General features: G+C 39.2%; 1 pseudogene; it reads right to left on the bottom strand.

Moving 5' to 3' along the window:
* Window positions 1-4,300: 4,300 nt before the first annotated feature.
* On the bottom strand, window positions 4,301-24,309 carry LOC129070111 (dixin-like; annotated as a pseudogene).
* Window positions 24,310-25,066: the final 757 nt, after the last annotated feature.

Raw genomic sequence — 25,066 nt, 5'->3', positions numbered from 1 at the left:
TATGCTAAGCGAAACAAGCCAGGGGGCGAAAGAGAAGTACCATATGATCTCAGCTGTAAGTGGAACCTAACCGGCAATACAAAGATGCAAAGAAAAGAAGACCAGCAACACTGAAAGGAAAAGAAATCAGCAGAGACAAGAGATAAGGTGGGAGGGGGGCAGGGTATTGGAAGGGAAGGGGAAAGTCAAGGAACATATAGCAAGGACTCATGGACAAAACCAAAGGGGAAGAGCTGAGGGAGGGAAGGAGGGATGGTGCAAGGGAAAGTGGTGGCGGTGAGGCAGAGACAAATGTATTTGTAAAAATAAAATAAAATTTAAAAAGAAACAACAACAACAAAAAAAACTAAACCAAAACAAGAACCCTCTCCCAAAAAACCCAACAGCAGTTTTCATGAGAAATATCAGAGAATAATAAAAGTGGAAAGAGAAATGGAATATTAGGGAAAAGGGAAAATAAAAAGAATGAGAAGTCCAAAAGACAGTAAAGTGATTTTGATAGGATAAAAGAGAATAGAACTAATATGAATAATAAATTGAAAAAGGGAAACAAGGAAAAGTGACAAAGATAAAAAAATAACAAAAATAACAGTACAATAAGAGATATAAATGAAAAATTGAAGAATAAAAATAGGGAAAAATAATAAAAACTATTAAAAATAACAATAATAATGAAAACAACAAAGTGGAATTCATCTCAGCACAGTTTAGTGATTGCTTGCTGAGTTATCCCTTTTGATATGACTGCTGTATTCCAAGGCTAGTATAATCCTGTGACAGGTGCTGTCTTCTTCTAGACCTCAACAGTCTTTTTTAATGTGCAAGTGATCCACAGTTTGCAGTTGTTTACTCTGGGGTTGGCTGTGACCAGGAAGATAAGTCCAGCTGCTCTGCAAAGCTGTGCTTTATCAGCACTGGGACCACCCTTGTCAGCACATATCCCAGGTCACTGCAGGATCCACCTCTGTCTATGTCTGCCTGCCAGTCTGCTGTCAGTCTTAGAGTAGTCACAGACCTGACTTTCTAAGATGGTTTTTTGTGGAATGAAGGTGGGGTGGTTGGGACACCCAGATTTCCAGTGTCATGTGCCTTTTAGTCTTCAGGGAAGATGGTGGGTTTGTTTCCCTTCCCCTAGGTCTGAGTCTGTCTGGGATTTTTTCCCCTGTACTCAGCAGGGCAGGGCCCCTAGTAGACTAATGGGTGGAGTCACTAGAGCCCAGATTATGGGTCTGCCAGATACAGGGAGGGTGTTTCTATGGCTCTCCCATGAAAGGGAAATGCAAGTCTGTGTCCCAGTAAAGTTTATGCTATGGCTGCACCCTACATCCCATATCTGACACTCCCTGAGTCTGCATATGTTGCTGTCTGCTCATCAAACATTAAGATGCAGGATGGGAGAAAAGAAAGCAGAAAGTAAAAGAAAACAAATCCAGACAAAACCAGACAAAACAAGGAAAAACACAGAACTAAACAGAAAAATAAAAATTAAAAAAAAAAAAAAGAAGATGCAGTATAGGGTGACAAGGATTCCAGAATTTGAGGGAGTGGTATCTTTCAGGGTAAGGTAGTCACTTTTCCCCTGAGAGGGGTTTCCTTTCTCTCAAGAAAGATGGCTGCTATGGAATCCAGGTATATCTCAGCACAGAAAACTCCATGGAGACCTCTGGATGTCTCTCCCCAGTGTCTTCCACTCAACTCCAGTCTGTGTTCTCCTCCCTTTGCTTGAGCCCAAGGTGAGTGGTTGTAAACACAAAATCTGAGCTTTGGCTCCTTTAAGAATTGAAAAAGAAAAAGGAAAAACATAATGGCTCTGTCTCCAGTGAGTCTCCTCTCTCCCCAGCAGAGACAAACCCCACAGCCTTTCATTTCTGGGTGCTACATTGTCTGCTGATCTTGGCCTTGGAACTCTGTGCCTGAGAGCCAGGTTTGGGGTCCTGGGCTCTCTCCTTTAAGGGGACACTCCCACAGCTGTGCTGCTGCCTCAGGCCGCTGCCTGTGTGAATGAGCTAGAGCCTTCATTAACCTCACCTTTCCCTTCAGTTGTGGTGTTTTTTTTTTTTGTTTTTTTGTTTTTTTACCCCATCCTTAGTTAGAAGTCTCTTTTTTTGGGTAGTCCTCAGTTTATTTCAAGTGTCTAATCCTCTCTTTAGTTTTATTCCAATTTGGTTCTGGAAGGAGGCGCACAACATATCCTCCTACTCTGCCACCATCTTAAAAGGTAAATTCTACACTATAGTAAGAATGTTAGCTGAAAGAAAACTGTCAAGTAAAAGCTGATTTAAGAACAGACACTCAAGACAAATTGCACTGGAAATATGATAAGGAATTTTTGCTGGATAACCTTTATCAGTATTTTGCTGTCTTATAGCAAAATACTAAAATTCGTGCAGGACATATTAGTGACATGAGGACATTTTTATCAAGCCTTCCTGGGAAAAAAGAATGAGAATATACTGTTTGTTTCTGTTTGCTCTCATAATGAATTATCCTTGCTTTTGACTGACTTTCCCAACTTTCAGTCATTTTTGATGATAAATCATTCTTCATCAGAAGACCAGGTAAACTTACATGAAAGGCATCAGGTGTCTTTTGAGCTCCTTTCTGCTAAAGAAACAATTAAATTGAATATGTAAATCTACCTCCACAACTAAAATGGCAAGTAGAACTGGAGCAGGAGTTAGTTATCATTTCTATGTAATAAAATAAAGCTTATTCAGAAACCACAAAGGCTGATAAGAGGAGCCTATATAAAAGCTACTAGGTTTTCCAGAAAATGGGTACAGTATAAAGAATTGAGTTTGCTGTATACAGAACTCACACTTGTTACAAAAATAGACATGGTTCTCTGACAAAAAAGCAAATGAGTACAAAAGAATTATCCAAACATGAACAATTTTAAATAGTCATATCTGTATAAAACAACAAAATGTCATCTCAGAGCTCCAACAAGTAGACTGTTGAAATGGCTGAAAAGGAGGGATGAACTAGTGACAAACAGGTCAGGAACCGAGAACTGATCTGTCTTATTCTTTTGGTTGGCAGTGTACCTTAGTGGTAACAGGCAGACTGCTTTCTCTTTCTTTTCCACTGTATATAAAGTGGCTGATTGGCTGATCGGCTGATCGTATTTGATGAATGAATGAGAAAATTCAAGTTATTAAGTAATCTCTAGAAATTTAACTTTTCTTTTAGTTTCTACATATGACAATGTTGCACATGAGAAAGAATGTTAGGCTTTTTCACTGAGAATTAACCCTGCCATTTACAAGTCAGTCACCTTGCCCCATGGTTTCTATTGTGCCTTAAAGGATCAGCCTAGATTATATATATAACAGAAATAACGCTGGCCTTGAAATAAAGAGGGGCTGATCAGTAACTCTTACTCAATACTTCATAAAACACAAATACTTAAATTAATAGTTTGTCTCCTTTTGACTGCAAAAGAGATGCCATGAGCTAAATAAATTTATGAAAGTCAAGAAAAGAAGGGTAGCAGCACATTTCCATACCCAACTTTTTTAAGGAGACTGAAAAGTCTTTATTTAAGTACAATGTTGGTCAGTTGTAAGGAAAAAATAAAAGGCTCTAGAGTTGAAGAGTCCCCAGAGAAGACTAGCAGTACATGAACTATGCCCTCCGTGTGCTAAATGACAAGTTGAAGAACTGGTTAAGACAGAGAAGGCAGCCCAAGGTCTTAATTATAGTTTTAGGATAGTATAGCCCTTTTTCCAACCAATAACAATTCAGCACCATTTGTGTCTAGTCCAAAATATCCCTGAAGAGTATCTTTCATCTTTGATACCAACCATGAGTTATTCTTCCTTTGTAATAGATACAAAAAAAACAAAAAAGTTAGCATTGTCTTACCTGTAAGCACCACTTTTGGGACTCTGATTGCTGTAACTGCTGCAGCCAATCAAAATAACACTATAACACAGAGGAGTGTTGCATCCAATTCCCAGGTTACAGATAATAGCAACAATGTCCCTACAGGAGCGAGATCATTCATCCCTTTTGGTTAAGGCCTTCAGTTTTTTGTCCTCAAAATATAATAAAACACTGTGTTCCCACAGACAAGGAACTCCAGATGAATTCATGGTCTACATTTGGACAGGGATTTTAAGTACCACATATGTTGGACACAGAAACAGGACTTGCCTGTGGCTGTCCCAATTGGAAAAGCTTCGAATTTGGCAACATGAACTAGAAAATTCTTAGTGTATTCTAGTTTTAGTACTCTTTCCTGAGTGAAGCTGCCACAGAGTGCAAAGTTCCACAAGCCCCAATCTAATACTCAGCATCAATTCTTTCCATGATCATCTTCCACACAGGTTACAATTTTCCCTTCCCATCTAGGTATGGCACCATCATCATGAAAAACCTTCCCTCTGATAGTGCCAAACTCAGGATGCAGTGCTCTAAAGTGATACCATTGATTCCCTTCTTAGTCAATAACTGCTTTAAATCCTTTAGTGTCACCTCCCCAAACCTCTTTGGTTTATTGCCTTTGAAGGGTGACCAGTCAGTGAAAGAGTGCACTTCAGTGCAGGTGCCACTCCCAGTTGCAGAGCTCTGTGAGTGAGGCAACTTTGAATTAGGGGGCCAGGACTGCCAGTATTCACTGCCTGCTTGAGTTCTGGGTGTCTTGTTCTCAACCCTTTTTTTCCCTGTTTCTTCTGAGTCTCTATGATATGCAGGTACTCCCTGAGGCTGGAGATGCCTTGTTCCAAGCTTCTGATGATGTGGTGCTGAGGATTGTAGCCACTGAAGCTCTTTCACAAGTTGAGGAGGGCATCTCAAACAAGCTGCTGGTCACTGGTCCCTCGGTGAGGGATTGCAGCAGCACTTTTTCCTGCCACTGGAGGGAGAGAACCATTGCTTTAAGAGTTGTGACTATTGCAGTTGGTCACCTTCTCTTCCTCTCTTTTCATAAAGTGAGCCAAAAGGACATCTTTGTGTCCTAACTCCTGCTCTAGATTCCCCTGCTTGTGACCAGCTTCAGAGAGTTTCTGGAGTGCTTCTTTTGACTTGGCTGGTGCTTCTGGAGGAGGTGATCTTTCTGCCCCAGCTTTTACAAATATTCTCCCAAGAGCTGGTTTCTCTCATCTAGCTTCCTCTGTAGATTCACATTCTGGCTGTGCAGCTCATCTTTGTCCATATTTGCCCTCAATAGTTCTTGTTTGAACTGAAGAACAGATGTGTCCTGCTGAGCCAACCTCTGCTGCAAAGCATCCTTTATCCCCTGTAAGTTTCTGGCCTCTTGTTTACATTTCAATAAGTTCTTCGTAAGATGCTGATTCTCCTCCAAACTCTGATCCAGACAACCTTGGATTATTCTCAGTTGTTCCTCTGGATTGACTGTTGGTTCACAGAGAGCCAATGGCCCCTCATCCAACAACTGTTCTGCTTATGAAGATGCCAGACAGGTTGCGAGGCTATCTGGTCTCCAGTCTTGGGGTTATGGAGCCTGTCTCCTTTGTCCTGCTCTTTATTTCTTCAAAGTGAATAATCACAAAATCTTCCTTCTCCTCTGACTGGGTATAGTAGATTCACTCTTTGCACTGTGGCTAGGACTGGGTGAAGTCAAGCTGGAGCAGCTGGACTCAGAAGGGGACTGTCCTTTCTTGTCCTTCATACCGCTACACCAGAGTTTTCATGCTCCAGTATGGATTCTCAATCTCCTCACCTATGCTGCTTTTCCTCTGTCTCTATCAAAAGACATCCTGTCCTGACCATGTCATGTCATGACACATATCAGCCAGAGTGACAGCTGCTCCCTGGGCCACAGCAATAGCCCAGTGTGGCTGGTGATTGCAGAGGTTTTTTTTTTTTTTTTTAATTCATCTGTTTTTATTGAGATATAACTGACATATAATATTGTATTACTTTCAGGTATACAACAAAATGAGTTGATATATGTATATATTACAAAACAATCATCACAACGTTTAGTTAGGATCCATCACCACACAGTTACAAATATTTTTTTCTTGTGATGAGAAATTTTCAGATCTATTCTTTTAGCAACTTTTAAATATGAATTGCAGTACTATTAACTCTTGTCACCAAGCTATATAATTAACATCCTTAGGATTTAAGGATCTTAGACATGGAAATGTGTGCCTTTTGACAACTCTCATCCATTTATTTGTGTTTTCTTTATTTCTGAGATCTTACTAAAGATATAAAGCTACAGATCTCAAGCTGTGGAATAAATACCCCCAGGATTATGGTGATATGCCTAGGGTATACTTAAAGGCAAAATGACTTAAAGCATTAACTTAATTTGGGGTAAAAGTCACTTGTTTACATGTTTATGTTAATGCAAACATATTCCTTATGGAATAGATGTGAAATTTTCATTGGCTTTTACAATAAAACATGTATAGAAATATTTTGCTGTGTTGAGCCTGAACTTCAATCCACAGGGGCAAGTTCGTACTCCTTTGCTGAGGGTTTTCTTTTGTCTGTGGAGGGGTTCTGGAGTCACATCTTTGGTTTACTGTCCTGTTAGAGCTAGGTTTTAAATGATCTGCCAAGGCCAGGACCAGCCTCATGATAGACTTCAGGGTTCACTCCACAGTATCTTTAGCTGAATTTTGGTGCATATGAATCTTTTTGGAGGCCACAAACTGTAGCACATTCTTCATGTTATTCTTCATCTCTTGTTGGTGTCTAGGGCTCAATGGTACCCCATTCAGCTTTTCTCCCGTAACAGTCTTTTTTTTTTTTTAATTTACTTTTTAAATACATTTGTCTCTGCCTCCCCCCCACCTCTTTCCCTTGCCCCCTCCCACCTTCCCTCCCTCAGCTCTTCCCCTTTGGTTTTGTCCATGAGTCCTTGCTATGTGTTCCTTGACTTTCTCCTTCCCTTCCCTTTCCCTGCCCCCCACTTCTCTCTTGTCTTTGTTGATTTATTTTCCTTTCAGTGTTGCTAGTCATATTTTCCTTGCATCTTTGCATTGTTGGTTAGGTTCCGCTTATAGGTGAGATCATATGGTATTTGTCTTTCGCCCCCTGGCTTATTTCGCTTAGCATGATGCTCTCCAGTTCCATCCATGCTGTCGCAAAGTTTAGTACTTCTTTTTTTCTTTCTGCTGTGTAGTACTCCATTGTGTATATGTACCATAATTTTTTTACCCAATCATCTACTAATGGGCATTTATGTTGCTTCCAAGACTTGGCTATTGTAAATTGTGCTGCTATTAACATTGGGGTGCATAGGTTCTTTTGTATTGGCGTTTTGGTGTTCTCAAGGTATAGTCCCAGCAGGGGAATCGCTGGATCAAAAGGCAGTTCCATTTTCAAATTTCTGAGGAAATTCCACACTGCTTTCCATAGTGGCTGCACCAGTCTGCATTCCCACCAACAGTGTACTAGGGTTCCCTTTTCTCCACAGCCTCGCCAGCACCTGTTGTTTGTGGATCTGTTTATGATGGCCATTCTGACCGGTGTGAGGTGGTACCTCATGGTGGTTTTGATCTGCATTTCTCTGATGGCTAGTGATGCTGAGCATCCTTTCAAATGCCTCTGGGCCCTCTGTATCTCCTCCTTAGAAAAGCATCTGCCCAGGTCCATTGCCCATTTTTTGATTGGATCGTTTGTCTTCTTGGAGTAGAGTCGAGTGAGTTCTTTATATATCTTGGAGATCAAACCTCTATCTCATGTATCATTAGCAAATATATTTTCCCATACGGTTGGCTCCCTTTTCATTTTGCTGATGTTTTCTTTTGCCGTGCAGAAGCTTCTTATTTTGATGAGGTCCCACTTGTTTATTCTTCCCTTTATGTCCCTTGCTTTAGGAGACATATCAGAGAAAAAATGGCTGCGTGGGATATCTGAGAGTTTCCTGCCAATGTTCTCCTCGAGGACTTTGATGGTGTTGCGACTTATATTTAAGTCTTTTATCCATCTTAAGTTTATTTTTGTGTATGGTGTCAGCTGATGATCCATTTCAATTTTTTGCATGTAGCCGTCCAGCTCTCCCAACACCATTTGTTGAAGAGGCTGTTATTGCTCCATTTTATGCTTCTGCCCCCTTTGTCGAATATTAGATGTCCATAGAGACCTGGGCTTATTTCTGGGCTTTCTATTCTGTTCCATTGGTCTATGGGTCTGTTCTTGTGCCAGTACCAGATTGTTTTGAGTATAGTGGCTTTGTAGTAGAGTTTGATGCCTGATATTGTGATCCCTCCTACTTTGTGTTTCTTTCTAAAAATTGCTGTAGCTATTCAGGGTAATTTATGGTTCCATATAAATTTTTGAAATGTCTGTTCTATTCCTGTGAAATACGTCATTGGTATCTTAATAGGGATTGCGTTGAATCTATAAATTGCTTTGGGTAGTATGGACATTTTGAGGATATTAATTCTTCCAATCCATGAGCACGGTATATGTTTCCATTTATTTGTGTCTTCCTTAATTTCTCTTTTAAATGTTGTATAGTTTTCTGCATACAGGTCATTTGTGTCTTTGGTTAAATTTATCCCTAGGTACTTTATTTTTTTTCGTGCTATATCGAATGGTATATTTTTTCTGATTTCTTCTTCTTCTATTGCATTGGTGGTGTACAAAAACGCCTTTGATTTCTGAATGTTGACTTTGTATCCTGCAGTTTTGCCAAATTCATTTATTACGTTGAGAATTTTTTTGCTAGAGTCTACAGGGTTCTCTATGTACACTATCATGTCATCTGCAAACAATGATAGTTTTGCTTCCTCCTTTCCTATTTGGATGCCTTTTATCTCTTTCTCTTGTCTGACTGCTGTGGCTAGGACTTCCAATACGATGTTGAAAAGAAGCGGTGAGAGTGGACATCCTTGGAGTGTTCCCGATCTTAGTGGGAAAGCTTTCAGTTTTTGCCCATTGAGTATGATATTAGCTGTAGGTTTTTCATATATGGCATTTATTACGTTGAGGAATGCCCCATTTATTCCCATTTTGCTTAGTGTTTTGATCATAAATGGGTGCTGTACCTTGTCAAATGCTTTTTCTGCATCTATCGAGATGATCATGTGTTTTTTTTTCTTTTCTTTTATTGATGTGGTGTATCACGTTTACTGCTTTGCGTATATTGAACCATCCCTGCATCCCTGGGATGAATCCAACTTGATCGTGGTGGATAATCTTTTGAATGTATTGCTGGATGCGGTTTGCCAATATTTTGTTGAGGATTTTAGCATCTATGTTCATGAGCGAAATTGGCCTGTAGTTTTCTTTCTTTGTAGGGTCTTTATCTGGTTTTGGGATCAGGGTGATGCTGGCCTCATAGAAGGAGTCTGGGAGTCTTCCCTCCTCTTGGATTTTTTGGAATAGTTTGAGAAGGACAGGGGTTAGCTCTTCCTTAAATGTTTTGTAAAATTCTCCTGGGAAACCGGCTGGCCCTGGGCTTTTGTGTGCCGGGAGTTTCTTGATTACTGCTTCAATTTCCCCAGCTGTTATCGGTCTGTTGAACCTTTCTGTTTCTTCCTCCTTCAGTTTGGGAAGATTATTTTTTTGTAGAAATTTTTCCATTTCTTCAAGGTTTTCAATTTCTTGACATATAATTGTTCATAGTAGTATCTTATGATCCTTTGTATTTCTCTGGTATCAGTTGTTATTTCTCCTCTGTCTTTTGCGGTATTATTTATTTGGGTCCTCTCCTTTTTTTTCTTGATGAATCTTCTTAAAGGCTTGTCAATTTTACTTATTTTTTCAAAGAATCAGCTCCTGCATTGGGTGATCCTTTGAATTGATCTTTTCATCTCTATGTCATTCAGTTCTGTTCTAATCTTGACTATTTCCTTCCTTCTACTTGCTCTGGGATTTGTTATTGTTCTCCAGTTCTTGAAGTTGTAGTGTTAGGTCTTTTATTTGAAATGTTTCTATCTTTTTTAGGTAAACTTTTATTGCTATGAACTTCCCTCTCAGGACTGCCTTTGCTGTGTCCCATAGGATTTAGATTGTTGTATGTTCATTTGCATTTGCTTCCAGAAACTTTTTGATTTCTTCTCTTATCTCATTATTATTTTTTTATTTTTTTGATTATTTTTTTGATTTATTTTTTCAAATACATTTGTCCCTGCCTACCCCCCAACACTTTCCCTTGCCCTCTCCCTTCTTTCCTCCATCCTCCCTCAACTCTTCACCTTTGGTTTTATCCATGAGTCCTTGCTATATTCCTTGACTTTCCCCTTCCCTTCCTTTCCTCCTACCCCCATGTCTCCTTCCCTCTTTTATCGCCTTTGTTTTGAAATCTAATTTGTCTGATATAAGTATTGCAACGCCTGCTTTCTTCTCTTGCCCATTTGCCTGAAGTATTTTTTTCCATCCCTTTACTCTCAATCTGTATAAGTCTTTTGCTCTGTGGTGGGTCTCTTGTAGGCAGCTTATGTGTGGGTCATGTTTTCTTATCCATTCAGCTATGCTGGGTCTTTTGATTGGGACATTGAGCCCATTTACATTTAGAGTTATTACTGATAGAAGCCTATTCCTCTTTTCTCTTTGTACTTGTGTTTTTCTCTTTCTCACTCTTTTCCTTCATCTGCTTAAACCAGTCTTTTTAACATATCTTGTAGCTGGTTTGGTAGAGATGTATTCTTTTAGCCTTCTTTCCTCTGGGAAACTTCTTATTTCCTCTTCTATTTTAATTGAGAGTCTTGCTGGGTAGAGCAGCCTAGGTTTTAGGCCCTTGCTTTTCATGACTTGGAATATTTCTTGCCATTCCCTTCTGGCTTGTAGTGTTTCTGTTGAGAAGTCAGCTCCTAGGCGTACTGAGGCCCCGTTGTATGTTACTTTCTCCTTCTCCCTTGCTGCCTTGAGGATTCTCTCTTTGTCTTTGACATTTGCCATCTTAATGATGATGTGCCTTGGAGTGGACCTCTTTGAGTCCCTCTTGAGTGGGGTCCTCTGTTCCTCCTGGATCCATGAGAGCCTTTCTCTCCTCAAATTAGGGAAATTTTCCATCATTACTTTTTTGAGGAGGTTCTCTATCCCTTGCTCCTCTCTTCTCCTTCTTGTATCCCTATTATACAGATGTTATTGCATTTCAGGTTGTCCTGCATTTCCCTAAGTGCTTCTTCATCCTTTTTGAGTCTTTTTTCCATTTCTTGTTCTTTCTGGGAGCTTTTTCCTACCTTATCCTCCATCTCACTGATTCGATTCTTGGCTTCATTCAGCCTGCCTTGGATTTCTTCAACTGTGTTCTTCAATTCAGAAATGGTATCCTTCATATGCTCTTTTGTCTTCTTGATAGATTCTATGTCCTTTTCCAGGTTGATATAGTTTGCTGTAAGGTCCTGATAGTTTCTCTGCAGTTTCTCATAATTCTCTTTGAGCTGGCTGAGATCATTGAGCTTCCTTAGAACCATTGTTTTGAATTCAATATCTAATAGTTCCCTTGCCTCTATTTCATTAGCTCTCTCTGTGGCGAGTCCCGTTTTCCACTCATTTGGGGTGAACGTCTTTTTCTTCCCGTTTTTGTTAGAGTCTATTAATTAATTAATTAATTAATATATTTTTGCTTCTGCTTCAATTGATCCATCTAGTTTTCCTGACCTAGTGGCTAAATCTCTGTGGTAGTAGGTGGATCTTTTTATTTATTTATTTATTTATTTATTTATTTATTTATTTATTTTTTCTTTAGTTTTCTTTCTGGGCCTGCCTTGATAATATCAGTTGTTGACTCTATATGACCTTGGGTCATTTGAGCTTTCCAGGATTCTATTGTCTGTGTCTAACTCCTGCTTGGGGCAACTCTGTGACCCCTTCGGCCAGAGATCCACTATTTCTGTGGATCGTTCTGCACTCTCACTCTGGCTCCTTGAGCATGCTTCCCAGCCTGACAGGATCCCCCGCCAACCTGGGCGCTTATTCGCTTGTCCTTGTGCACACATCTGGCACCCCCTCCCAGTGGGCACCCCGGCACTGGTCAGTTTAGGGTCTTCTATTGTGTGCTTTCCCTGCCTTTGGCTCTTTGGGGGCGTCACCTGCCCATGTGAAATGGAGACTATGGCAATGGGAGGAAGTCAGCTCCAGAACTCTCCAGTTAATCCTGTCTCCAGTCTCTCCTCCAGGATCTCTGGGAAGCTCTGTGTCCCCTTCGGCCTGGGATCCACTATTTGTTCAGACTTTTCTTCATTCGCGGGCCCACGTGGGCACCAGTTTATGCCTGCTCTCACCTATCTGTGTTCTCCCTTGCAGGCCTTGTGGGCGCCAACCTGAGGGAGCCCTCACCAGCCCGCGTGGTCGCAGGTCCACACATGCGCTCCCCAACCCTTGCCAGGCAGTCGGCGTGTGTGTGTGCATGCCTGCACTGAGTGGTTTTGGGCTGTCTATTGTGTGCTTTTCAACTCTTGTCTATTTAGGGGCATGGCCTGCCTGCGCACAATGGAAACTATGGAAAGGAGAAGGAGTTGGGATTACTGTGTTCCTCCTCCAGTTCTGTCCCCAATGCCTCTGTTCACAGTCTCTCCTCAGGGGTCCCTGGGAAGTTGTGTGACCCCTTTGGCCAGGGATCCACTATTTCTGTGAACAACATTGTATTCGCAGGCCATCTGGCTCATGCGTGCCTGCTTCTTCTTCTTTGAGGGCTTGCCCTGCCTGTGCAAAATAGAGACAACAGAATGGGGAGGGAGTCGGGACTCCCCAGTTCCTCCTCCTTTTCTTTCTCCAGCACCTCTGTCTCCAGTGTCTCCTCAAGGTTCTCTATGCAGCTGTGTGTCCTCTTTGGCCAGGGATCCTCTATTTTTTCCAGCTTGTCTGCACTTAGTTTCCCAGCTCACATGCACACAAGCTGTGTGGGGAGTGCACCAAAAGCAGTTTAATTGATTCCCTTATGCCTGAACAAGATGGCAGCTGCTCAGTGGGAGGTGAGTTATCACCAGGGCTCCACCGGCCACCGTCTCAGTTCTCTTTACAAAGTCTTCTTTTCCAATCTTTCCCAGGCACCAGCCCACTCTGCTGCCACCTCTACCCAGAGATCAAGGAGGGCAGCTGCCACTGGAAATTTTTGCATTGGCCACGTATATGTCTCTTTGCATCCCCAGCCGCCTGTCTCTGGCAGAGAGCGCCCCTAAGCATTTTGTCTGTGTGTTTTCCTGGTTTCAGCTGCTGTAATCTAAGGGTCCCTGTTTATGATTCAGACCCTGTTCTTCTCAGGGGGAGCTAACTGGTTGTTTCAATGTCTCATTGGTGCTGGTGCCCGTGGGCGCCCATCCCCACCCTCTTGAACCTCCACCGCACTTCTCACCCGTTGGGATGTGTGATAGTTGAATCCACTGTCTGTCCGCGGCTCCAAGGCTCCTCTCCCTCTATCGTTCCCAGATAATCCTATTTTGAATGAACTAAATTTATATTCCTGATTTGTTCTGTGATTTTTTAATCAGAAGTAGGTTCTAGGTCTATTTTTCACATATAGCTATTCAATTTTTTTTTCTCCCAGAGTGGGTGGTGAAAGGATTTTGAGCATATTTAAGGATTTAAAAGAAAAATTGCTCTATAAAGACAGGTATTGAGTGTCTAGAATTTCCTTGATGATATTTATGCAGAAGAATTATAAGGAAGCAACTTTACCTCTTAAGAAACTGCCAAGAAAGCATGCATGTCAATCAGAAACTTTCTGTCTAAGAAGAATTTTCTTGTTCTTTCATACTTAGCTTTATTCTCCTACAGGGAACCTGGATTAACTTGACAGATGGCAAATACCACATTTTAAACAGAACCAGCCCATTGTGAAACCTTCTAACAGTGATAGAAAACTAGTACTGAAGGACAACTAGAAAGCACTGGTATGCGGTAACATTGTGTGGGTAGTGATGTTGAAGATAAACAATATTTTTATTATATCACATTATTAGTTCCACCAGTTTTTTTCTCAGTGGAGAGGATGACCATGAGTTTCTTTTGTTAACATAGCTACATGGATTTATTGTTTTCGAGCAAAATCTATTTCTCTCTAAAATAAGCAAGGACATTGGGGCAACCAACTATTCTCAGAAAAGACTGTTTTTTAATTTTTATGGGCATCTTAGAAAAATCAGGTACCAAATAATATATTGAAAGTTTATTTGCAGAGTTTATTTGACAAAAAGAAAATCTCTTACCTATATGAGTAATTTCATAAAGTTATAGCACTGATTTAATATACATAAAAAACATTCATTTAAAAAAATTATATTTGGTTTTAAAGAATAGCTATTTAAATCACAATAATCAAATTAAGAAACCACTGTGATTTTTTTACATCTTAAAATGAGGATTTGATGTTTGGCTGCTGGCCCCTCTGTGGAGGGCAGGGGGTGGTTATCGGATGGTGGAGTTGTGGAAGTTCCATGGAGAGTCTCCGGGATGGAGACCCAAAAGCCTGACTGGGTGGCTGTGGGAAGGATGCAACACTGAAGCTCTAACTTTCCAGGACTCTACCTGTCCTGAGAGAAGGGAATGACCAAGTTCCAGACATTCAAGTGTAGATGTTAGGTGGAAATTTAGAGCCTGGAGTTAAAGAGAAAGGAGATTTATCTGCTTTGAATCCCAGTCTTTGTGAGGTCACTTTCTATTGTAGGAATCCTCTAGGACTCAGTGATGCAATCTCCTTGATCTATGCAGCTGGATGTTCTTGAGAGTGGACCAAGGCCTGAAAAACCACTGTAGCTTGTAGTGTCTAATAGAAGTTCATGGAAATTCAAGATGGCAGAGGAGAGAGTGGAAGTCACACTGACCTCCTCTGAAGACCAATCTGGAATTGCAACTAAATTGTGGAGAAATCACCTGGAAAACAACTGAACAATAATGAGAGAGGAGCCTTAAAACCTTGGGCAGACAGAGGAAACAGCTTCAGCACAACCGAACTTGTAATAAGTGTGATAGAGACTCAAGAAGGTGGGCTAAGCACTCACAGGTGGCAGAACCTGAGGGATACTGAAATAGCCAGTTGGACCCCCTTGAGAAGAGCAGGATCTAAACTATAAGTGGGGATCTCTAGCCTACATCACTAGAGCCCAAGAAGCACACAGAAAAGAGCCAGTTTTGAAAAGCATATTGGTGCTCTCTGCCAGAGACAGGTGGCTTGGGACACAAAACCATTTAAAGGGCCAGTGCAAAAATTTGTAGTGGCAGCCACTTACACTGAGCTCCAGTGGAGGCAGGAGCAGAGTGGGCTGGAGCCACCTGAGGAGAGACTGCGGAAAAAAGTTTTGGGGAGAGGACTGAGAAGGTGGCCAGCGGGGTCCTGGTGCTGACTCTGCCCCCCATTCAGCAGCTGCCATCTTTCTCAGGCAGACTGCACTACTGGTCGCAGCAGCATGAAAGGACACAATAGCCACATCCTTAAGAGGCTCGGCCACAGTCCAGGTGATGGGCAAGCCTGACTGCTGAGTACAGAGGAGTAGTTACAGAAAGTAGGTCCTGGGCTAAAGGAGACACAGAGTGATTTAAAGATGCATGAAGAGAGTCTGGATACAAAAGCATTAGAGACAGAACTGAGGGAGTAGCAGGGGAGATCCAGGTGCAGACTCCTCCCCCATATGGCAGCAGCCGTCTTGGTTAATCAGACCACTTCCCTGAGTGGCAGAAGTGTGAAAGGGTCCACTAGCCCCACCCATAGGAGAGACTCTACCCAGCCCTGACTGCTGAGGACAGAGTGACTAGATTCAAAACTGGAGGAGACAAACACAGTCAGTAGATTCCTGGAAGTCTCTTAAATACTGCCTAAGGTCAGAGAGGGTCAACAGCTGACATCATCAGAGGCAGATCCAGAAAGAAAGAAGGAAAAAAAAAAAAAAAGTGGTCTCCTACCATAGAAGTTCACATCACAAAGTCAGGAAGTCAAGACAGATCAATTTAAGCAGCAGAAGCAAAAATGAAGAGTCTCACAAATAATGGGAAGATAAAGAAACACCCCCCAATTGAAGGGAAAGGAGGAATCCCCACAAAGTGAACTAAATTAAATAGAGGCAAGTAAACTATCACATACTGAGTTAAAAACAATGGTATAAGGAAGCTCAGTGAGCTCACTGAGCTCATAGAGAATTAACAAAAAATACAGGGAAACTATGAGGAACTTATTGGAAACTATATCAGCAAGGAAAAAAAACATAAAAACTATCAATAAGAGATGAGAGTAAATGAAGAATACAATTTCTGAATTGAAGAACACAGTAGAAGGAATCAAAAGCAGGACCGATGAAGCAGAATATATAATCAATGAGCTGGAGAACAATGTAGAAAAAAGCTCCTAGAAAAAGCAAGAATGTAAAAAAAAATCATAAAAGAATGAAGAGGCGTTGAGGGAAATGAAGGACAACCTGAAATGTAATAATATCTGTATAACAGGGATATCAGAAGGAGAAGGGGAACAAGGAATAGAAAAAGTGTTTGAAAATGTAATGATGGAAAACTTCCCTTATTGGAGGAATAAAAGTCACACACTCTGGGAAGCACAGAGGTTCCCATTCAAGAGGAACTCAAAGAGACCCATTCCAGGAAACATCATAATTAAAATAGCAAATATCAAAGACAAAAAAAAATCCTAAAGGAAGCAAGGGAGAAAGAGGTAGTAACATACAAGGGAGCCCCGATATGGCTAGCAGCTGACTTCTCAACAGAAACACTACAAGCCAGAAGGGAATGGCAAGAAATATTCCAAGTAATGAAAAACAAGAGCCTGCAGCCAAGACTACTCAACACAGCAGGGCTATCAAATAAAATGGAAGGCAGAGTAAGGATCTTTCCCAGACAATAGAAGGCTACAAGACTATACCTCCACCAAACCAGCATTGCAAGATATGCTAACAGGACTGCTTTAAAAAGATGAATAAAAAGAGTGAGAAAGAGAGGATCACAGGTAGAAAGGGAAGCAATGAATAAGTACCCATCAATAATAAATTTAAATGTTAGTGGATTAAATGCCCCAATCAAAAGACACAGAGTAGCTGAATGGATAAGAAAACATGACCCACCCATAAGCTGCCTACAAAAGACCCAACTCAAAACAAAGGACCTGCACAGACAGAAATTAAAGGGATGAAACAAATATTCCAAACAAATGGACAGGAAAAAAAAGCAGGAGTAGCAATACTTCATCAGATAAAATAGATTTCAAAACAAAGGCCATAAAAAGAGACCCATGAAGACACTTTATAATACTCAAAGGGAGAATCCATCAAGAAGACACTAACATTGTAGACCTATATGAATGCAACATAGGAGCACCCAAACATATAAGGAAAATCTTGGAGGACTTCAAGAAAAATATACTCAGTAACACCCTGATAGTAGATTTTAACACACCACTTAGTAGATTTTAACACCCCACTGTCAAAAATGAATAGAACTTCCAAACAAAACATCAACAAGAATATTGTGGAACTAAATGACACATTAGATCAAATGGATTTAACTGATATTGGAATCTTTCATCCCATAGGAGCAAAATACACATTCTTTTCAAATGTACACAGAACATTTTCAGAGACAGAGAACATTATAGGACACAAAACAAGCCTCAACAAATTCAGGAAAATTGAAATAAGGAGCATTTTCTCAGACTACAAGGGCTTGGAACTAGAAACCAACCTCAAGGAAAAAAACTCAAAAACATTTAAACTCATGGAGAGTGAATAGCACACTATTAATCAAGGAATTGATGAATAATGAAATCAAAGAAGAAATCAAAAAGTTTCTGAAAACAAATGAAAATGAACACACAATAGTCTATGATCTATGGGACACAGCGAAAGCAGTGCTGAGAGGGAAGTTCATAGCAATACAGGCCTACCTAAAAAAAGATAGAAATATTTCAAAAATGACCTAACATTTCAACTTCAATAATTAGAGAAATAACGACCAAAGACATGAGCAAGTAGAAGAAAAGAAATAATCAAGATCAGAGCAGAATTGAATGATGCAGAGACTAAAAGAAGAATTCAAAATATCAACCAATCCAGGAGCTGATTCTTTGAAAACATAAACAAAAGTGCCAAGACTTTAAGCAGACTCAGCAAGAAAAAAAGGGAGAGGACGGAAATAAATATCAGTAAACTTCCAACAATGAATTAAGAAGAAACAGAAAGCCTAAAATGACCAATAACAGCTGGTGAAAGTGAACAGTAACCAAAAAACTTCCTGCACACAAAAGCCCTTGACTGGATGGTTTCAGAGGAGAATTTTACAAAATATTTAAGAAAGAACTAACCCCTGTCCTTCTCAGACAATTCCAAAAAATCCAGGAAGAGGGAAGACTCCCAAACTCTTTTTATGAGGACAGCATCATCTTAATTCTAAAACCAGATAAAGACCCTACAAAGAAAGAAAACTACAGGCCAATATCGCTGATGAACATAGATGTTAAAATCCTCAGCAAAATATCGTCAAACTTGATCCAGCAATACATTAAAAAGATCATCCACCGTGATCAAGTGAGATTCATGCCATGGACAAAAGGATGGTTCAATATTCGCAAATCAATAAGCATGATATATCACATAGAAAAAGGGAAAGACAAAAATCACATATCAGTAGATGTGGAAAAAGCATTTGATAAGGTACAGCACCCATTTATGATAAAAACACTCAGAAGAATGTGAGCAAAAGGGGCATACCTCAACACAATAAAGGCCACACATGAAAAAACTATGGCCAACCTTATACTCAATGGGCAAAAACCAAAGTTTTCCCACTAAGATTGGGAACAAGACAAGGATGTCTGCTTTCACCACTTCTATTCAACATAATATTAGAAGTCCTAGCCATAGCAATCAGACAAGGAAAAGAAATAAAAGGCATCCAAATCGGAAAGGAGTGGTAAAACTATCACCGTTTGCAGATGACATGATAGTGTACGTAAAAAGCCCCATAGAGTGCACCAAAAAAGTGCAAAACACTTTTTTGTTTGGCAAAACAGCAGGATTAAAAGTTAATATTCAGAAATCAAAGGCATTTTTACACCAAAAATGAAATAAAATAAGCAGAAGTCAGGAAAAAATCACTTTTGCTATAGCAATAAGAAATATAAAGTACCTAGGAATAAACTTAACCAAGGAGATAGCATACCTGTGTGCAGAAAACTGCACAACACTGAAGAAAGAAATTAAGGAAGACACACATAAATGAAAGCATATACTGTGTTCATGGACTGGAAGAATAAAAATCATCAAAATGTCCATACTATTGAAAGTTATTTATAGATTCAATGCAATCCTTATTAAAATACCAGTGACGTATTTCACGGAGATAGAACAAACATTTGAAAATTTATGTGGAACCAATTACAACCCCGAATAACTGCATCAATTTTTAGAAAGAAAAACAAAGTAGGTGGGATCACAATACCTGACATCAAACTATATTATGGTCCACTGTAATCAAAACAGTTTGATAGTGGCATAAGAACAGACACATATATCAATGGAATACAATAGAGAGCCCAGAAATAAACCCATGTCATTATGGTCAATTAATATTCAACAAATAGTGCAGAAGCATAAAAAGGAGTACAAATAACCTCTTCAACAAATGGTTTTGGGAGAGTTGCACAGCTACATACAAAAAATTAAAATTCAACTACCATCTGACACCACACACAAAAATAAACTCAAGATGGATAAAATACTTAAATAGAAGTCACAATACCATAAAAAGTCCTAGAGGAGAACATAGGCAGGAAACTCTCAGATATCCCATGCAGCAGTGTTTTCACTGATATGTCCCCTAGAGCAAGGGGCATGAAGGAAAGAATAAACAGTTGGGACTTCATCAAAATAAGAAGCTTCTGCATGGCTAAAGAAAACATCAGCAAAATGAAATGGGAGTCAACTGTATGGGACAATATATTTGCCAATGATATCTCAGACAGGGTTTTTGTTTTTCTTTTATTTATTTATTTTTTAAGTTAATTAATTTATTTTTTCAAATATATTTGTCTCTCCCTTCCTCCCACCACTTTGCCTTGCCGCCTACCCCCTCCTTCGCTCAACTCTTCCCCTTTGGTTTAGTCCATGAGACCTTGCTATATGTTCCTTGACTTTCCCCTTCTCTTCCTTTTCCCCCCGCCCACCCCTCCCTCCTTCCCTCTTGTCTCTGTTGCTTTCTTTTCCTTTCAGTGTTGCTGGTCTTATTTTCCTTGCATCTTTGTATTGTTGGTTAGGTTCCACTCCAAAATGTATAAAGAACTCATATGTCTCCACTCATAGAAGACAAATAATCCAATTAAAAAATGGGCAGATGGGCTTAACAGACCCTTCTCCAAGGAGGACATTCACAGGGCCCAGAGAAATATGAAAGCATGCTCAGCATCACTAGCCATCAGAGAATTGCAAATTTAAACCACAGTGAGATATCACTTCACACCAGTTTGAATGGCCATCATAAATAAATCAACAAACAATGGGTGTTGGCGAGGTTTGGAGAAAAGGGAACCCTAGTATAATGTTGATGGGAATGCAGACTGATGCAGCCATTGTGGAAAACAGTTTGGAATTTCTTCAGAAAGCTAGAAATGAAAATGCCTTATGAAGCAGAGAATCCACTGCTGGAATTATACCCTAACAATACTAAAACACCAATTCAAAAGAACCTATGCACCCCAATGTTCATAGCAGCACGATTTTCAGTAGCCAAGTGTTGGAAGCGACCTAAGTGCTCATCAGTAAATGAGTGGATCCAAAAGCTGTGGTACATTTACACAATGGAATACTATGCAGCAGAAAGAAAGAGTGAGCTACTACCCTTCACGACAGCATGGATTGAACTGGAGAGCATTATGTTAAGTGAAATGAGCCAGGGGGTGAAAGACAAATACCATATGATCTCAGCTATAAGTGGAATCTTATCAGCAAAGCAAGCAGGCAAGGAAAATATAACCAGCAACAGTGAAAGAAAGAAGAAATTGATCGGAATGGGAGAAAGGTATGGATGGGTGTAGTGGGGAGTGGAAGGGGAACGTTTAAATCAAGGAGCAGTTGTGAAGGACACATGGATGAAGCCAAGATGAGGAAGGACTGAGGTAGGGAGATGGGGATGAGTGGGTCAGGGGACAGTGGTTGCAGGTAAATGGAGACAAATATATTGGAACAATAAAAATTAAAAAAAATAAAAAATGATTAATTCAGTGATAAAATGTTATTACAGCTTTTATTTTAGTATGATTTAATTTTGTTCAAATTAACAATAATTAATCTTTAGGGCATAAGCATAATGTGCCACAGTATTTCAAATAACAATGTAAGATGGCATAATAAAAGTCATCACAATTGCTGAACTAACCCAGTCTATTCAAAATAAAAATATCATTCAATGCTCTTAATTGTAAACTGGTTTGTTTTTTTTTTAACTGCCGTTATGTGATTTTCAAATAAAACTACATGAAAGTCCAAGGATTCAGATAATTTAAAAAAAATTTTCAGTATATTTATTAGTATTAGGTTTTTAATAACTGATACTTTATAAAAGTTAATTTTTAGTTGTAATTCAGGAAAATAATATAGAAGAAATAAATATCTTCTAATTGGTTTAAAATCTTTAGCAAATGCTTCAAAATATTCACTAAATGAAGTAAGATGCTTTTGTTTTTATTTTTTTAAATTTATTTTATTGTTCAAATATATTTGTCTCCATTTTCCTGCCATCACCTTTCCCTGCCCCTCTCCTCCTTCCCTCAATCCTTACCCTCTTTGGCTTTGTCCATGGGTCCTTTATACATGTTCCTTGACTGATGCTTTGTATTATGACCTTTTATTTAGGAATGATAGGTTCTTAATTCTGAGTCCTTGGCCAATATCCAAAATTAAACAGCAAGTAGTAAGAGAGGAGATTCATCATTATTCAGGCCTCATCCTACAGAAGCATCTCTCAGAGCATTAAGTTACTGAAATTTTCTTTTTTACATTAGAAAAATGATTCTGGAAATTTTTAATTTAAGATGATTACTCTGTAAGGTATACAACTAATCATAAGAGGGTTTTTTATAATTTCCAGTTTCATCAAAATATAGATTATTACTTTATGTGAGTCACTGCAGTCTTAGCACAGAATCTGCATTAACTGTTGATTGAGGATCTGGTTTCTCAGAAATGTGAGGCATTCAGGATTACCTAACAAAGAATAAGTTCTTGATGACTCTTTGTGAATGAATATGCAGGTTATAATTTCTACATTAAAATGAAAAAAAAACAAAGAACAATGTAGTTTTGAAATGCAAACATATTACATTTTTTTTACTTAGACATTTTGTAATTTCAGTTCTGTAAGTGATATCTATTACAGTGCTGTAAATTATTGCATTTCTTGGAGACATAGAAAGAGCTGAATCTCCCTAACCACTGTGTCCCTGACTGACCAAGTTAGAGCTTTCTGCGTGGAGGCAGATCAGTTGAGCAGGATATTCATTTTTGTTATTCAGTTTGAAGTTCTAGGATTAAAGTGTATCTTTGAGTAATTTATTATTTCTTTTTCAAATTATGCATGTTACAGACACACAATTTGTATAGTGACTTCTTTAGGATTCTGTGTCAAGCCCTTCTGGCTGGGGGACCAATATTAACACTCCCCACCCCCCCAAAATAAATTATTAGAAATGCTACACCCAAACCTATTTATTCCAAAACTCATCTGGGGATGGGGCCAGGAATCTGGGTTTTAGGGAGTCTTGAGGATTCTGAGGCATACTCAAGTGTGAATACTGCAGAATTTGATAATATTACTTTACAAATAAGCACATTTAGCTTAGAGCTATTTTTTTCGTTTTGTTTTGTTTGGAATCTAGATGACCTCTATGCTTTTTGGGCAGTATGGCAAGAAGCCAGAGGTGGTATGAAGTGGGAGGGAAGTAACATCCACGGGCAGCCTTCATCAATGTCTCTCAGAAGTTAGTTTTTAAAATATCCCAGCTCTCCTCTGTAGGTAGGATAATTTTGACACTGGGCTTTTCGAAGTTGTCCCTGCAGGATGTAACTGCGCTTGCTGATCTTGATAGCAATCTGAAAAGCTCAGCTTTTTCTTCCTTGTATTGCTTCCAATATTCCTGTACATGTTCTCTGTACCTGCAAAGAAACTATACCCAAACACTTCAAAACATTTAGGAGGCCCAAAACTAATACATTCACATATTGTAATTGCTCAGTAAAAGCTGATGAATTGAACTTTCCTTCTAACTTGCGTTAGAGGTCTTCATTCAATTTATGATACTTCTGAAAAGAAGCAGGAATACACTCAGAAATTCAGGGGCTGATGTTAAGAATATGGGCTTTAGAGCCAGATTCCTGCAATGGAAGTTTTATCTCTCAAAAGCTGTGTGACCTTGGGCTCATTTTTTAAACTCTCTGTGCCTGTTTCCTTATTAAAAAAAAAAAAAAGAGTCTATTCTACCTGTGCATTAGGCTTGTTTTGTGTCCAGACATGGGTTTCATACCACATGAAACACTAATAAGGTATAATTATTGATTCTGCATTTAATAATAAACATGTGCCAATTAAGAACTTTACACAAATTATCTATAAAATCTTCTCAATAACCTTAGGATATGAACAATGTTAATTTCAGATCTTATCATTGGAAAAATTGAGTCTTGAAGAGGAAAAGTCACTTTTCTAGTGCTATATAGCTATTAAGTGGTAGAGAAAGAATTCAAATGCAGGACTTGACTACGGACATTAGCTGTTAGCCCTAACTCTGTACAAACAGGACTACTTTGTGTAATCTCTATGTGAATAGTTGTCTTCTTTCCCATGCATCAAAGTCTCCTTGATGGATGGCTAAAATAATACAGATCACCAGGCTGGCACCCAGTATGTCTAAGTCAGGAGATCTGGAGCATTTCTAATACTTATAACATCCAGGTAAATCTGAGGACCATACCTTGAGAAGTACTGTTCTATATTACAGCCCTACTAGAACATTTGAGCAAAATAAATAAAATAAAAATTATTAGGGACTACAACTTCACTCTCTTGTTATATTTGACCCATGTGAAATAAGTATGTTTTTTGGCAATCATTAAAAAAAGGAGAGAGACGATGGAAGTGCATTTCTCTCTTAAGTAAAAGAAACACAGAAGTAGGCCATGCAGTGTTGGCTTAGTTGCCTTCAATGTTCGGGACTGGGTCCCTTTACTTAGTACCTTGTAATTCTACCATCTTTAGCATGTGGCTTTCACTGCAGGGTGTATGATGGCTGCTAGAGCTTCAGCCATCATATTTGCATTTCAACCACCAGGAAGGAGAAAGGACTGAAGAAGGGCATGCTTTCAAAAACTATTTTTAATAGTAAAAAACACATAAAGCAAAACTTATCATCCTTACCACTTTAATGAGTACAGCACTGTAGTTAAACATAGTCATGCCGTTATGCAATAGATTTCCAGAACTATTTTTTTCTATCTTCTCCTTTGTCAAACATTAAGAAATCATTACATACATACATACATACATAATATAAAAGGAAAAAGTACCCAGGCATATTTTTAATGGTTGCTGTGCCAATGACCCCATGGGGATAATATTGTATATTCACACAAAAAAGCTTGTCAACCTTGTCTTCTTTCTCCTCATTGGCTGGTTTTAAATAAATAATGTGGGTGCCCAATTAATGACTTTTTAGAAATACTGGGTCACTATGCTAATGTAAAAGGAAATGGTGCATGGGAAAGTCACTCTCAAAGCTAGACTTTGACATCTGTTGTGTTTCTTTAGATCATGCAAATCCCCCAAATTTTCCCTAAATAAAATTTAAAAAATTATAAAACATTCAGCTTTTGTGTCAAAAACAATGGCATTACCATGTTTTGTTTTGCTCTGGAAACTTATTTCAATACATTTTATGTAAAACCATCTAACATTTAAATGTTGCAAAAGCAATATTTAGCTGAGGGACAAGGAGCAATGGAGGCCCAAAACTCCATCATTTAATCTCCTGAGGAGAGAACTCCTAGAATGTAAAACAGTTTAAATAACTCCCCTCCAAGAACAAAAAACATCATAATCTCTAATATTTATATAACATCACCCAATAAGAGCTAATTTAAAAACATTTCATTATTCCCCACTTACATGTGTCTTGCTATATTTTGAGTACTAATGAGTATTCTAGGATTCTACA

Source organism: Pteronotus mesoamericanus, unplaced genomic scaffold (assembly GCF_021234165.1).
Source record: "Pteronotus mesoamericanus isolate MK-2021 breed Mesoamerican mustached bat unplaced genomic scaffold, CSHL_Meso_final contig_245, whole genome shotgun sequence".
Classification (NCBI taxonomy): Eukaryota; Metazoa; Chordata; class Mammalia; order Chiroptera; family Mormoopidae; genus Pteronotus; species Pteronotus mesoamericanus.
The sequence above is the reverse complement of the archived record's forward strand: the minus strand, read 5'-3'. Positions and strand labels throughout refer to the sequence as shown.